This window comes from Chrysochloris asiatica, unplaced genomic scaffold (assembly GCF_000296735.1).
Source record: "Chrysochloris asiatica unplaced genomic scaffold, ChrAsi1.0 scaffold00210, whole genome shotgun sequence".
NCBI classification, from domain to species: Eukaryota; Metazoa; Chordata; class Mammalia; order Afrosoricida; family Chrysochloridae; genus Chrysochloris; species Chrysochloris asiatica.
Window position 1 is genome coordinate 3,128,176 of NW_006408728.1, and position 14,576 is coordinate 3,142,751.

Here is a 14,576-nt window from a genome sequence, read left to right on the forward strand (position 1 = left end):
TTGATAAGAATGTTGTTTATTCATCCAGTGCTGAGGATTTTTGTTTTATTGACATTGAGATGCAATCCATACTGAAGGCTGTGAAGTATGACTATTCCAGAACACTTAATTTCGCTCAAGAGGAATTTGAACACTTAATGGTTAGAAGGTAGACATATGTTAAATTGGGTGAAGGTGCAAACAATAAACAATAAAAGGGAGGTTGATAGAAGAATGAAGAATGCATGGGAAGACACGGGGGTGGGAGGGAGTACAACAGAGGTAAATACAACCCTGCAATAACCATTATCTACAGATAGCTATATGGATAGACATGTAGGCTGAACAGGTGTGGGAGGGCATGTAGGTGTATACACACAAATATATAAAGATTTGACAAATGATATTTGTATATGGGTATTTACCTTTGCTGCAAACACATCCATGAATGTGGCGAAGCATACAATGGGCAACTCTATGAAAACATCTTAGATATTGCCAAAACCTTGTGCAGATAAGTTGCTAGACCTGGAAACTCAGGACCATATTCTCAGGAAATACCATGGTCAACTGGGATAACTTAGTCCACTAACATAATGTTCAGCAGCCTACTTTGGTGAGTGGTAACTGTGATCTTAAGAGCTCATGAATGGCCATCTAAGGTGCAACTATTGTCCTATCCCTGTCTGGAGAAAAGAATGATGAAAATTGATGTTAATTGTAAGCAAGAAGTCCAATGGGCTAATGAACCATGTGAACATCAATCTGCATGACCATAAAACAAGATGGTACCCAGCTACCACTAACAGCTGATCTAAAAGAAATTGCATTAGAGGGTCCTAGACTATGCTAAGGCTTTTGATTGTGTGAATCATGACAAGCTATGGACAACATTGCAAAGTATGAGTATTTTGGAACACTTAATTTTGCTCATGGACAATTGATCGAACAACCTGAACCAAGACGCAGTTGTTCGAACAGAATATGGGAACAGTGAATGGTTTAAAATTAAGAAAGATGTGTGACAAGGTTGTATTCTTTTGCCATACTTATTCAACCTGTATGCTGAGCAAACAATCCGAGACTGGGTTATAGGAAGTAAAAATGCAGCATCAGGATTGAAGGAAGACTCATTAACAACCTGAGATATGTAGATGATACAACCTTGCCTGACGAAAGTGAAGAGGACTTTAAAAATTTATTGATGAAGATCAAAGAGCACAGCCTTTGGTATGGATTACATCACAATGTAAAGAAAACAAAAATCCTCACCACTGGATGAATAAACAACATTCTTATCAACGCAGAAAAGACTGACGTTATCAAGGACTTCATTCTTCTTGGATCAACCATCAACACTCATGGAAGCAGCAGGCAAGAGATCAGACAATGTATTGCATTAGGCAAATCTGCTGCACAAGACCTTTTTAAAGTGTTGAAGAGCAAAGATGTCAGCTTGAGAACTAAGGTGTGCCTGACTTAAGCCATGATATTTTCAATAACCTCATATGCATAAGAAAGCTGGACAATGAATAAGGGAGACCATAGAAGAATTGATGCTTTTGAGTTACGGTGTTGCAGGAGAATATTGAAAGTGCCATGGGCTATCAAAGAACCAATAGATCCGTTTTGGAAGAAATGAAGCCAGAGTGCTCCTTGGCGGCCAAGATGGCCTAACTATGTCTCTCATACTTCCGACATATTGTCAGGAGGGAGCAGTCACTGGAGAAGGATATCATGTTTGGTAAGGTGGAGGGTCAGAGAAGAAGAGGAAGACCCCCAGTGAGATGGATTGGCCAAGTGGCAACCTTGATGGACTCAAGCGTGGCAACAATACTGCAGTTGGCCCAGGATCGGGCAGTGTTTCATTCTGCTGTTGCATAAGGTCGCTATGCAACCATCAGTGCCGACTCGATGGCACCTAAGAACAACAATACAGAGTGGGAGAAATGTGAAAAAAAACTCAAAATCATGAAAGGCTTACTGGTCAGATAAAGACTTGTGGAACCCCGAGATTATGGGACTTGGTCACTCCTCAGGTTTGGAAATTAACTCATCCTCATGGCTCAATTTTCAGCCAAGTAATAATAAGTATATAGGGTAGACAACACCACTAGTGAGGTATGCCCATTACAGAATAGTCAACTGGCGATCAATAAGGCAACATTAACCCAAGGATAAAATTCAGAAGGTTGAGGGAAAAAAGATGAATGGAAACAAACAAACAAACAAACAAAAAAAAACAGGGAGGAAGTAGGATAAATGATGTTTCACTAAAGGGATTACAATCAATGAGATGAAATGAAGTGCTTGATTTGTTAAATGTAAAACTGATGCTCTGCTCTGTAAACTTTCACTCACTTTACAATAAAAAGCTAAAACAAAAAAATAAATAAATATATTCTTACATAAAAAATTGGTTGAAAACATCTAATCATTTCAAGAGGTAGCATATAATCTAGATACAATGATATTGAAAGAGGAATTCCAAGCTGCACTGAAGCTTTGTTGAAAAACAAGGCTCCAGGAATTAACATAATATCAATAGAGATGTTTCAACTAATTGATGCAGCATGGGAAGCAATCACTCATCTAGTCCAATAAATTTGGAGGATCGCTACCTAGCCAAGTAACTAGAAAAGATCCATACTTAAGTCCATTGCAAAGAAAGGTAACTCAAAGGAAAGTGGAAACTATGAAGCAATATCATTAATATCACATGAAACTAAATTTTTTTCTGAATATACTTCAAAAATGGTTGTAGCAGCACATCAACAGAGCTACCAGAAATTCAAACTGGGTTCAGAAGAAGACATGGAAAGAGGAATATCATTGTTAATGTCAAATGGATCTGGATCCAAAACAGAAGATATTTGCTTCTGTTTCACTAACTAGGCAGAGGCATTTGACAATGTGGAGCATAAAAAACTATGGACAAAATTAAGAAGAATGGGAATTCTAGAATGCTTAATTATGCTCATGCAGAACTGGTATGTAGACCAGGAGAAAGGTGTTTGGGGGGAAAGAAGCACACTGAATGGTTTAAAATCAGGACTGGAGTTGCATCAGGGTTGAGTCCTTTTAACATGGGTATTCAATGTGTATGTGGATTACATGAAGAAGAATGCAGCATCAGGATTGCAGGAAGGATCATTAACAACCTGCAATATGCTGATGAAACAACTTTGCTTTCTGGAAGGAAAGAGGACTTGAAGTACTTACTGATGAAGAAAGATCAATGGCTTCAAGCCTTCAGTATGCATTACAACTCAATATAAAGAAAACAAAACTCCTCACACCTGGATCAGTGAGCAACATCATGATACATGGAGGATTGAAGTTGTCAAGAATTTCTTTTTACTTGGATCCACAGTCAATGTTCATGGAAGCAACAGTCAAGAAATAAAATTGTGTATTATTGCAATTGGAAAATCTCCTGCAAAAGACCTCTTTAAACTGATAAAAAGAAAAGATGTCATTTTGAAAGCTAAGGTACACCTGACCCAAGCCATGGTATTTTCAATCGCCACATATGCATGTGAATGAATAAGGAAGACCAAAGAAGAATTGATGCTCTTGAATTATGGTGTTGAGAAAGAATATTAAATATACCATGTACTGCTAGAGGAATGAACAAATTTACCTTAGAAGTTGTACAGCTAGAATGAATGCTATTTAGAAGGGAGGATGGTGTGACTATGTCTTTGGTACTTTGCGGATGTTATCAGGAAGGGCCAGTCCCTAGGGAAGGACATCATGCTTGGTATAATAGAGGACTACTGAAAAGAGGAAGATTCCCCAATGAAATGGATTTGACATGGTGGCTGAAACAGTAGGCTCAAACATAACAATTGTGAGGACAGATCAGGTCTGGTCATTATTCTGTTCTGTTGTATATACAGTCACTATGAGACAGGACTGACTCATCAGTACCTAACAACAATAATAACAACCATCTAAGCAAAGAATGGAATCCTGGTGTGGCACTGTAGGAGAAGCACTGGAATGTAAACCACAGAGTCGGTGATTCAAATCCACCAGTCACTCCTTGAAAACCTTATACAGGGTCGCTATGAGTCAGCTGACTGGATGGCACTTAACAACAACAACAAGCAAAGAGTTGGATATCATCACCTGGTAAAGAGTAATAAAGAAACAACAGGAATAAAATAGGTAAATGAGCTACTTTCTATTAGAACATCTCTTAAGCAACAGCCTCTCAGTTTAATACAGAAAATCTGTTAAGAGAATTTCCCAGTTCCCAGTCTGTGTTGCTTAATCCAGGTCCCTAAGGGTACGAAGTCTATCATATACTATAGTGTGATACCTGGTGTCTTGCAGCTGATGTCCAAACTATTACTTTTAAATTATCCTTTGCATTTTTATTACTAGGTTTATGATACTGTTTCTTTTTCTCTCATGTTCATATTTTTGAAACCTCATAATTTAAGCAAAGGAGCACTAGTGGCAGAGTGGGTTACATATGGGGCTACTGACCACCAGATCAGCACCTCAAGACCACGAGACACTTGGCAGGAAAAAGATGAGGTTTTCTACTCCCATAAAGATTTACAACCTTGGAAACCCTATGTAGGGTCGCTATGAGTCAGAACCGACTCAACAGCATATAACCACTGCCACCACCTTCGTATAAGTAAAGACATGTTTATAGAATTCCTGCTAGATTTCGGGGGGAGGAAGAAATTCATATGGTTTTAAATATAAAACAGAGTGGTAGCTTTGTAGGATAAACACTGGACTACAAACCACAAGGTCAGTAGTTCAAATCAACAAACTCCTCCACAGGAGAAAGAGGAGACTTTCTGTTCCTGTAAAGACTTGTTGTTGTTGTTTTTAGATGCCATCAAGTCCATACCTACTTATAGTGACTTTGCACAACAGAAAAAAACACTGACAGCCCCTAGACCAATCTCATAATCATTGCTACGCCTGAGCCCATCTCTGCTGCCACTGTGCCAGTCCATCTCATTGGGGGTCTTGCTTTATTTCTCCTATCCTCCACTTTACCAAATATGATATCCTTCTTTAGTGACTGGCCCCTCCTGATAATATGTCCAAAGTATGTAAAGTTACAGCCTCAGAAACCCTAAACAGAGTTGCTGTAAGTCAGAACTACTTGATGGCATTTAACAACAAAAACAGCAACAAAATACAAAAAGGCTTAATGGAACAGGTGATAACTGTGTTGATATTTGAAAACATTTAAGGACTGAATAAATAGAAAGGGAAAATTGAATATGAAGACCATGAATTAAGCTTTGGTCATATTGGAGAATCTCCATCCTATGGCAGATTCTCATCCTGCTGCTCTCCCCTCTCAGTCTTCTCTACAGGATAATTCCAGCTCAGTCTTTTGATTTCAATTTAAAATCACTCCCTGAAGTAAACTTTACCTCTCTATTAGAACCTATTCTGTGGTGGTTATGTGTTGTGGAGTCGATTCTGACTCACAGTGACCCTGTGTGGGGTTTCCAACGCTACAAATCTTTACTAGAGCAGAAAGTCTCATCTTTCATCTGGAAGTTTCAAAACTGCTGACTTTGTGGCTAGCGGCCCATATGGTCGGTAATCCACTATGCTCCCTGAGTTATCAAATAAAATGTGTCTCACCTAACTCTGAATAACATGAGGGAAGTCATTTCTGTCTCCTTCTTTCTATTATTAAGAGCTAGCTGGGCCCTGGACAATTACTACTGATAAAAGTATGAATAAACAAAGTTAAGAATTTGCATAGTGTGCTGGGCGAACCTGTTAGAACATAGTTGAGGTCTTGTATCATGAAATAATCAATGATAAATAGAGCCTATTTATGGAACCTAGAATGATAAACTAGAAGATATACATACATAATATATATTTATATATGTATCTACACAGCCATATGTATGTATATGGTGATGGTGGTGGTGTGCCGTAGAGTTAGTCCCGATTCATTGTGACCCTGTATAGGATTTCCCAGACTGTTCATATTTACAGGAGCAGAAAACCTCATCTTTCTCCCATGGAATGGCTGGTAGTTTCGAACTGCAGACCTTGAGGCTGGCAGACCATATATATATATATATATACATATATGGTTTTTTTAAGTTGCTTAAGTTTTTGTAAGTTCACTCATGACCACCCCAGATATGTCAGATTAGAACTATGTTTCACAGGGTTTGCAATGGATGATTTTTCAGAAGTAAATCATCAGGCCTCTCTCCTAAACCACTTTAAACCTCCATCTTTTCAGTTAGCAATAGCACAGCTGAATCGTTAGCATTTGTGCCACCCAGGAACTCTGGTACGTAGTTTTTAAAGTTCACATTTGTTTAACATTTCCCAGGTACCAGGTATAGATATTTGCTTCATAACAAGGTAAGTATTGTTATCTTCATTTTAGAGAAAAGAAAGGTTACATGATATGCAAATTGTTGATTCAAATTAAGGCAGACTATCTCCCAAATCATGATCTATACAAGAATATCTCCCAGAAACAAAGAGTAAGAGATTTTTCCCAGATTATCTGGGTTTCCAGATAGCTGAGCTGATGCAAGAACCCTGACTTTTTCCTTCATACTAATTCTCTCCTTTTTTTTTTTTTTTTTTACACTAATCTGCCACACTATAAAAGACCCCGGTGGTACTGAAGGCTAATGCACTAGACTGAAAGGTTGGTTTGAACTGCAAGGTTGGTGGTTCAAGCTCACCAGCCGCTCCTTGGAAACACTATACAAGGTTTCTATAAATCAGAATGACCCTTAATCCAACTACAAAAGACGCTAGAAGCTAGGTGGAGATTCTGAGATATTATGTAATAATCACTGTTAGAGAGACTAAAGCAGAGTAGCAGCATAATGGAAATAATGGACTTCAGTAATACAAGCAGGTATAGTAGTTAAATAATGAAGCATGCAGTTGTTAAGGGGTGGGGGGTGCATGAAGAGAGCGGGCCATAACTAGCCGAGATGCGGAGTGATGTGTTATGATGCAGTGTGAGGTAATACGTACCCAAATGAGGATTATGGAGGTGGTAAAGAGGAAAACACACAACATTTAGATCAGGCAGCCTCCCTCACATGATTTCAGACAGCTCTCACATTCTCTTTCTCTTTCCTTCTCTCTCTCATACACACATACTTACAAACACAGGCATACATTCTATATAAACTGGGAAGTACCAATCCAGGAGAATCTGTCTATATTACAAGTCAAGAAACAGATTCAGAGAAGTGAAATTGACTTGCTGGTTTCACAATCTGTAATACCAACAGAGCAGGAATGTCTCCTTACTCTCAAGTTAGTTTTGACCATTCTGACTTAACTCTTATTTTCCATTGTTTCAACTCTTGGTGAGAGCCCTGGTGACGCAGGAGATTATATATTGGTCTGCTAACCTCAAATTCTACTGTTTAAACTCATCAGCCTCTCTGTGAGAAAAAGTTAATGCTGTCTGTTCTCATAAAGATTTACAGTCTAAGAAACTCTAAGGAGAAGCCCTACTCTGTCATATAGGGTTTCTTCTTGTTGTTAAGTGTCATCAAGTCATAGAGACCTTGTATAGGGCTTCTGAGGAGTGGCTGGTGAGTTTGAACTGTTTACTTTGCAGTTCAAACTGAACTTGCAGTCTAGTGCTTATCCAACAGTGCCACACCAGGACTCGGTAGAATCCCTATGAGTCAGAAAAGACTAGACAGCAGCGTGTTATTCCGGCTAAATGCTAAGCTTCAAAAGCAACAAATTTAGTTGAGATATTATTAGTGACCATCTAAATAGGCTTCATTTTGGAGACAAATTTGGAGACTGAGTCCTAAAGATACAAACAGAGCTAGTCAACATTACCCAGTTAGGGAAATAGATGATAGTAAAACACATTTCTTCACTACTGTCCAAAAACTATTTCTTTCAGCACTTCCCTCTTCCCCTGACTCTCTCCCTTCACATAGGCTAATGAAAAAATAGAACGTGAATACAAAAAATATGTAAATAATTTTAATTTGACCAAAATTTTAAGTAGTCAACTTATTGTTTAATGCTGGATAGTAGACTCCTGATAAGAATTTGTAGAAAATTAATAGCTTAATTTCAATTTATGATTAATCAGATAAAGTGAAAAGGAGTCACTTTCATTTTACTAACTAGGTCTGAATCATAGTTACAAACTGTTTGCTTTTATTGTTGGTATGTGCCATCTAGTTGGCTCCAGCTCACAGTGATCCTATATACATTAGAATGAAACCTTGCCTGGTCCTACACCCTTCTTACGCATTTGATTTCTTGACTACTACTTCTATGTGCATCGATTGCAGATCCAAGTAAAATGAATTCTTAGCCACTTCATTCTTTTCTCCATTTATCATGATATTGCTTATTGGTCTAGTTGTGTGGATTTCTGCTTTCTTTGCATTTAGGCATAATCCATACTGCAAGTATAGTTTAATTTCCATCAATAAGAGATTCAAGTCTTCTTCACTTTCACCATGGAAGGTTGTGTCATTTGTGTATTGCAGATTATTAATGAGTCTCCCTCCAGTCTTGATGTTGCATTCTTCTTCGTGTAATATAGCCTCTTGAATTATTTGTTCAGCATAGAAATTGAATAAATTTGGTGAACGGATTCAACCTTGGCACACATTTTTTTTTCTTATTTTAAACCATTTAGTAATCCCATGTTCTCTTCAAATGAATGTCTCTTGGTCTATGTTCAATTTTCACATGAATTCCCATTCTCTGCTGGCTATCATCTGTTTGTTATGATCCACACAGTCAAATAAATTTGCACAGTAAATAATCCACAAGTAAGCATCTTTCTGGTCTCTGCTTTTAACCAAGTTCCATCTAATGACAGTAAATTATGTCCCTTATTCCATGTCCTCTTCTGAATCCAGCTTGAATTCTGGGCAGCTTCTGGTGAAGATAGTCTCTAATTCAAGTGGAATATACTCAAGGTAGTATTTTGGCTCTCTCTTGGATTTGTTTTTCCTCCAGCTTCAACTTGAATTTGCATAGGAACAATTCACAGTTTGTTCCACAAATAGTCCCTGCCCTTGTTCACACTGATGACACTGAGCTTCTTCATCGACTCCTTCCACAGATGTAGTGGATTTGATGCCAAATGCATTCCATCTGGTTAGATCCATATATATGATTACTATTTATGTTGTTGAAAAAAGTATTTGCAATGAATAAGTCTTTGGTCTTGAAAATTTCTTTCATGCAATCTCCTGTTTATTTCTATCACCAAGACCATATTTTTCAACTACTGATCCTTCTTTGATTCCAACTTTCACATTCTAATCACCTGTAATTATCAGTGCATTTTGACTGTATATTTGATCAATTCGTTGTTGTTGTTGTTATGTGCCGTGGAGTCAGTTCCGACTCATAGCGACCCTGTACAGGGTTTCCGAGGCTGTAAATCTTTACGGGAGCAGAGTGCTTCATCTTTCTCCCGCGGAGCAGCTGGTAGTTTCGAACTGCTGACCTTGAGGTTCGCAGCCTGATTCGTAACCACTACGCTACCAGAGCTCCTTATTATAGGTCAGATTTTTAAAATAATCAGTTTCTTCATAAGTTGTTACTTACAATTCGGTTAATTGTTGTTTTTTTATTTCTTCTTCCTGCAGATCATTATAGAATAATATCACACTGACAAGTGTTATTATATTGTGGTCACTTTAATAAAATATAGAATCATACTTTTCTGTCTTCTAGTTAAAGAAAAAACTCAACTGATAATGGTGACACTGTTGTTAAATGCCACGTCAAAGAGGTTCTGACTCGTGGACCCTGTATTGGGTTTTTGAAGATGTAAATCTTTGCAGGAGCAGGAAGCCTCAGCTTTCTCTTATAGATCTGCTGGGGATGGTGGTGGTTATGTGCCATGGAGTCGGTTCTGGCTCATAGCAACCCTGCATGGGGTTTCCAAGGCTGTAAATCTTTACAGGAGCAGAAGGTCTCATCTTCTGATAGTTTCGAACTGCTGACCTTGAGAGTATCAGCATGACTCGTAACCACTACATTACTAGAGCTTCTAGTGAGCTTAAACCACGGATCTTGTGGTTAACTTTCCAGTGCTTATCCTAATCCCAATGGAGACATACTCAATGTTAATATATATGAGGGGCTTCACAGTATTCATGGAAAATTGAATTAAAAGATAACAACATTTGTCCATGAATTTTTGAAACCCCCTCATATATTTTTAAATATGCCCAACACAGTAATATGGAATGCTAGGAAGAGGTGTGGTTCTTTGGAATGCACTTTACTTCTATGGCATTCTTTCTCCAGGCCAGATATTTTGCAAGTATGTTCCCCTGGGGAGTATAAGTATTTGTGCTTACTTGAGGGTTCCACTCCCTTTATAATTGCTGCTTTTTGTTTATTTATTTGTTTTCATGACCTACCAAGATGGCCACAGCAATGGAAACCACATCTTTTCTCTATCCTGAACAGTACAGGAAAAATCCCCAGGAAAGCCATCAGACTGACCTAAATATTTTATGAGAACTATTTTATAACTGATGAAATTATCAGCATTCTGGACTTGCTTTGTCTTTCAATCAGCACATTATTTCAGGCACCTAGAGAAGTTGATCTGTAGTTACAAAGCATGGGTGTTGCAATTATCTTTAAGTAGAAAAAAGTGAAAGAAAAGCATGGCAGGAATTATGGAAATGCAGATGAGTTGTGGACCCACACCTGATTTAGGCCTCACTGTGATGCTAAACTAATCAGCACAGGACTAGCTTCCTACAGATTATGTAACTTGTCGTGCAAGCTCAAGTTCACCTTTTTTTTTTAAATGATCATGTTATGAGAAGTTTTTAGAAATGAGTTAGAATCGGCTTGACAGTAATGGTTATAGATCTAGCACCACAGTGAATTAATTTGTAAGCACACCTTGAGTATTTGGATGTTTCCCAGAGTAAGCACACAGTAAAAAGAATTGAAAGTATTGTTATCCTATGCAAAAGGACAAATTTGCATTCCCTTAACCTTTGATCAGCAAACTGAGAACTAAGCCAAGCACATTAGTAAAAATCAGTAAGAATGTTAATTTGAGTTCCTGCTGGTAAGACATAATATCTCAGTGGGGTTTTTTGAAGTATGAAATTAACAGTGTTACCCTTTCCCTTTCAATTTACAAATGAGAAACTGGCGAGAAAGAAGTCAGATAGCTGTAGCTAAAACTAATAAATATGGGCAGAGCCTATGAATAGAATTAAGGAGGTTGGGAAGAAAGGAAGCGAAAGAAACATCCTGAGTGCCAGGAGTAGAACAACTATGAAATAATGACTCAGAAGGAGATTCATGCACATCTAACCACAAAGAACTTCCTCACATTTCACTACCACTGCCCAGCATGACCAACAGAGACTCAGTACTTCTATGCAGAGAAACCCTGACCATCCTTAGTGTAAAACTCAAGCACTTCAATATTAAGTAAATAGCTAAAGAAGGTAGGTTGTTATTGGCTATTAGTTGTTGTTACTTTAACTTTGAGGAAATACAAGTTTATAATTCAATAATTATAGTTTTGTTTATGGTAACCAGCTGCTCTCTAAAAATCTGATGATGGGGGGTGGGGGGGGCGAGAAAGATAAGGAAATTCTTTTTGGATGCAAAATGATGAAGAATGTATATCAAGTTGGAAAAACAAACAAACAAACAAACAAAAAAGACCCTGCTAATAGAACTGTAAACTTCAGATCCTCTTTTCTGATATTTTATTTTCTGATTATATTATTTTCAGATCCTTTGTTTTATTTTAACTAAACATTCTAGTATCTTTATACTGTTGAATTAAAATGATTCAAATTCCAGTACTAAAGTGCCCTAAGGAACTTGGAAAAGTAGGCAGTAAAGTAACCTGTACAGGGTTGCTATGGGTCGGACCCGACTCGATGGCACTTAACAACAACAACAACAAAGTAACCAAGACTAGAAAGAATGCCATTGTCAATGAATTTATAGGTCAATGTGCTCAAGGGTGCTAAGACAGAGGGGTTTGCTACACAAGTACAAGAACTTAAGGTTTCAAGAAAGCTGGGTAAAACATATGTTTACATATTCAGGACTTAAACCAAAAATAACAACAGAAAATCTAACTATGACATGAACAAACAAAATTCCAGAACTCATAGAAATTCACTGAAGTATGTAGGCAGGCCAGAAGCTAGCTAGTCAATGAATCCAACAAGAGTTTGAAAAGAACAAATGCTTAGTTCTTGCCTAGTAAGTCTTGTGTATCGAATAATTTGTGGCTACCTTTAGTAGTCATTAATTAGTTACCTTATTAGAAGTGATCATAATAAAATTGAGAAAATATTAAAATTTGTCAAGGATTTCATTTTACCTGGATCCATAATCAGTGCCCATAGAAGCAACAGTCAAGAAATCAGTGTATTGCATTGGGCTATTCTGCTGCAAAAAACCTCTTTAAAATATTTAAAAAGCAAAGATGTCGCTTTGACGACTAAGGTGTATCCAACTCAACCAGTTGTATTTTCAATTGCCTCATATACTTATGAAATCTAGATAAGAAGAAGGAAGAACAAAGAATTGATGTCTTTGAATTATGGTGGTGGTGAAGATTATTGAGCGTATCATGGACTGCCAGAAAAACAAACAAATCTGTCTTATTAAAAGCACAGCCCAAATGTGCCGTGGAAACGAGGAAGGTGAGATTTCATCTCACATACCGTGGACATGTTATCAGGAATAACCAGTACCTGTTATCAGGCATAACCAGTACATTATGTTTGGTGAAACAGAGGATCAGAGAGAAAACACAAATACCCTCAATAAAATGGATTGACCCAGTGGCTGCAATAATACAATCAAACACAGCAATCATGGTAAAGATGGTGCAGGACCAGGAAGCATGTTCTTCTGATGTGCCCTGGATTGCTATTAGTACGAACCTTCTGAGTGGCACCTAATAACAACAACACATTATTTTGGGGTAAATTATTAATGTGCTCAGTTGTTAACCAAAACATTAGAGGTTCAGGTTCATCCACAAGTGCCTTGATAACATGGCTTGGAGATGCTTCCCCAAAAAAATCAGCCATAGAAAACTCAGTGGAACACAGTTCTACTCTGATACACATGGGTTGCCATGAATAGGAGTCAACTTGACAGCAAATGTAGTATATTCTATAAACTCATACATTTCTATGCATATCTACTTTAGGTGTTTGTGTGTGCGTGTTTTCTTAGAACACTGGCAGTTTATTGTAAGGATTTCCAGCCTTTTTCCTTTCTTTCCTTAAAAACTGGAAAACTCAGTCCTCTGGCCTGAGTCTGCTTTTAGCATTTAAACATAACTGGGCAAATACCATATAACCCTGAAGACTGATTAGGTTCTATGGTGCCATGAATTATTTAATGTCTCTTCTAGCCACCAAATGACTTTTTCCTGTTGGATCTGGTAAGAAAAGGTGGGGAAGAATGTAGATGAATTATATGATTTAGTTGTGAATGATTGTTAACAGGATTAGTTGAAAAGCTTGGGACTCCAATGTGGGAATAAAATAAGCCATCTCATAAGCAGGAAGAGGGGTCCTTACTGCCATCAAGGAAGAAGAACCAGAAGTGGGCTGTGTCCTTTAGATCCTGAGATCGCTGCACATTAGATCTCCTTGACTGAGGAACTGAAAACTGACACTGGAAGGACAGCAGAGGAGTAGCAGAGGACAGCACATGCAGGACCAAGAGCCAGAGCATAGACAGGAGGCCCATGGACAGTGCAAGTAAAGCTGAGTACCTTTGGACAAGAAGCTGCCTTGTGAAGTAAGGTGCCTCTAGGCACTTAATTTGGGAGATACCTTTGCTGATCCATGTAGCTATTGCTTAGTATTTTCCAGTTGAGACACACAGCATAGCAATGGAGTGTCCTTTGTAACGTTGCCTGAGTAGGTCAGAGACTAGGTCTGTTTGTGTAGCAGAGGAGAGTCTATCCTGACTGGCAAAACTATGCTCTGTATATTTCTGACCCTGAATTGTAAACTGTTAACTTCGCTAATAAACCCCATAACTGTAAGTATGGTGTCTGAGTTCTATGTGGTCAGTTCAATGAATTACTGAACCCATCTGAGTGGAGTGTTATGGAAGAGATGCTTGGTGTTCACATTCTAAATGATCAAAGAGGCTCTAGTGAATTTACAATGTCACGCTAGGAAACTGCTTTCTTCTCTTCTGGACCTCAAGATTCTCACCCCACCCCCACCCTTAGCTGGTGACCTCACCTCCCTTCACAGAGAAAACAGAAAGTACCAGAGGGAAGTTTCTCATCTTCCAACCACCAAAACTGCAAACAAGATCTCCTACTTGTGCCTTCCTTCTCCTTTTTACAAAGGGTGCAGCAGTGTTCCTCCCCTTGCTACAAGTCTGCAAGATTCCTCTCTCCTTCTCCGGAATTTCACTCAGGGGGTTTGTCTTTCAGAATCATCCAGCCTTAATTTCTACTGATTAATCTGATGAGAAGATAAAGCCAAATACTATAATAAAATATGCAAAGATTTAGATTTAGAAAACCAAAAGGGAAGAACACGGTCAGCATTTCTCAAGCTGGGGGAACTGAAGAAAAA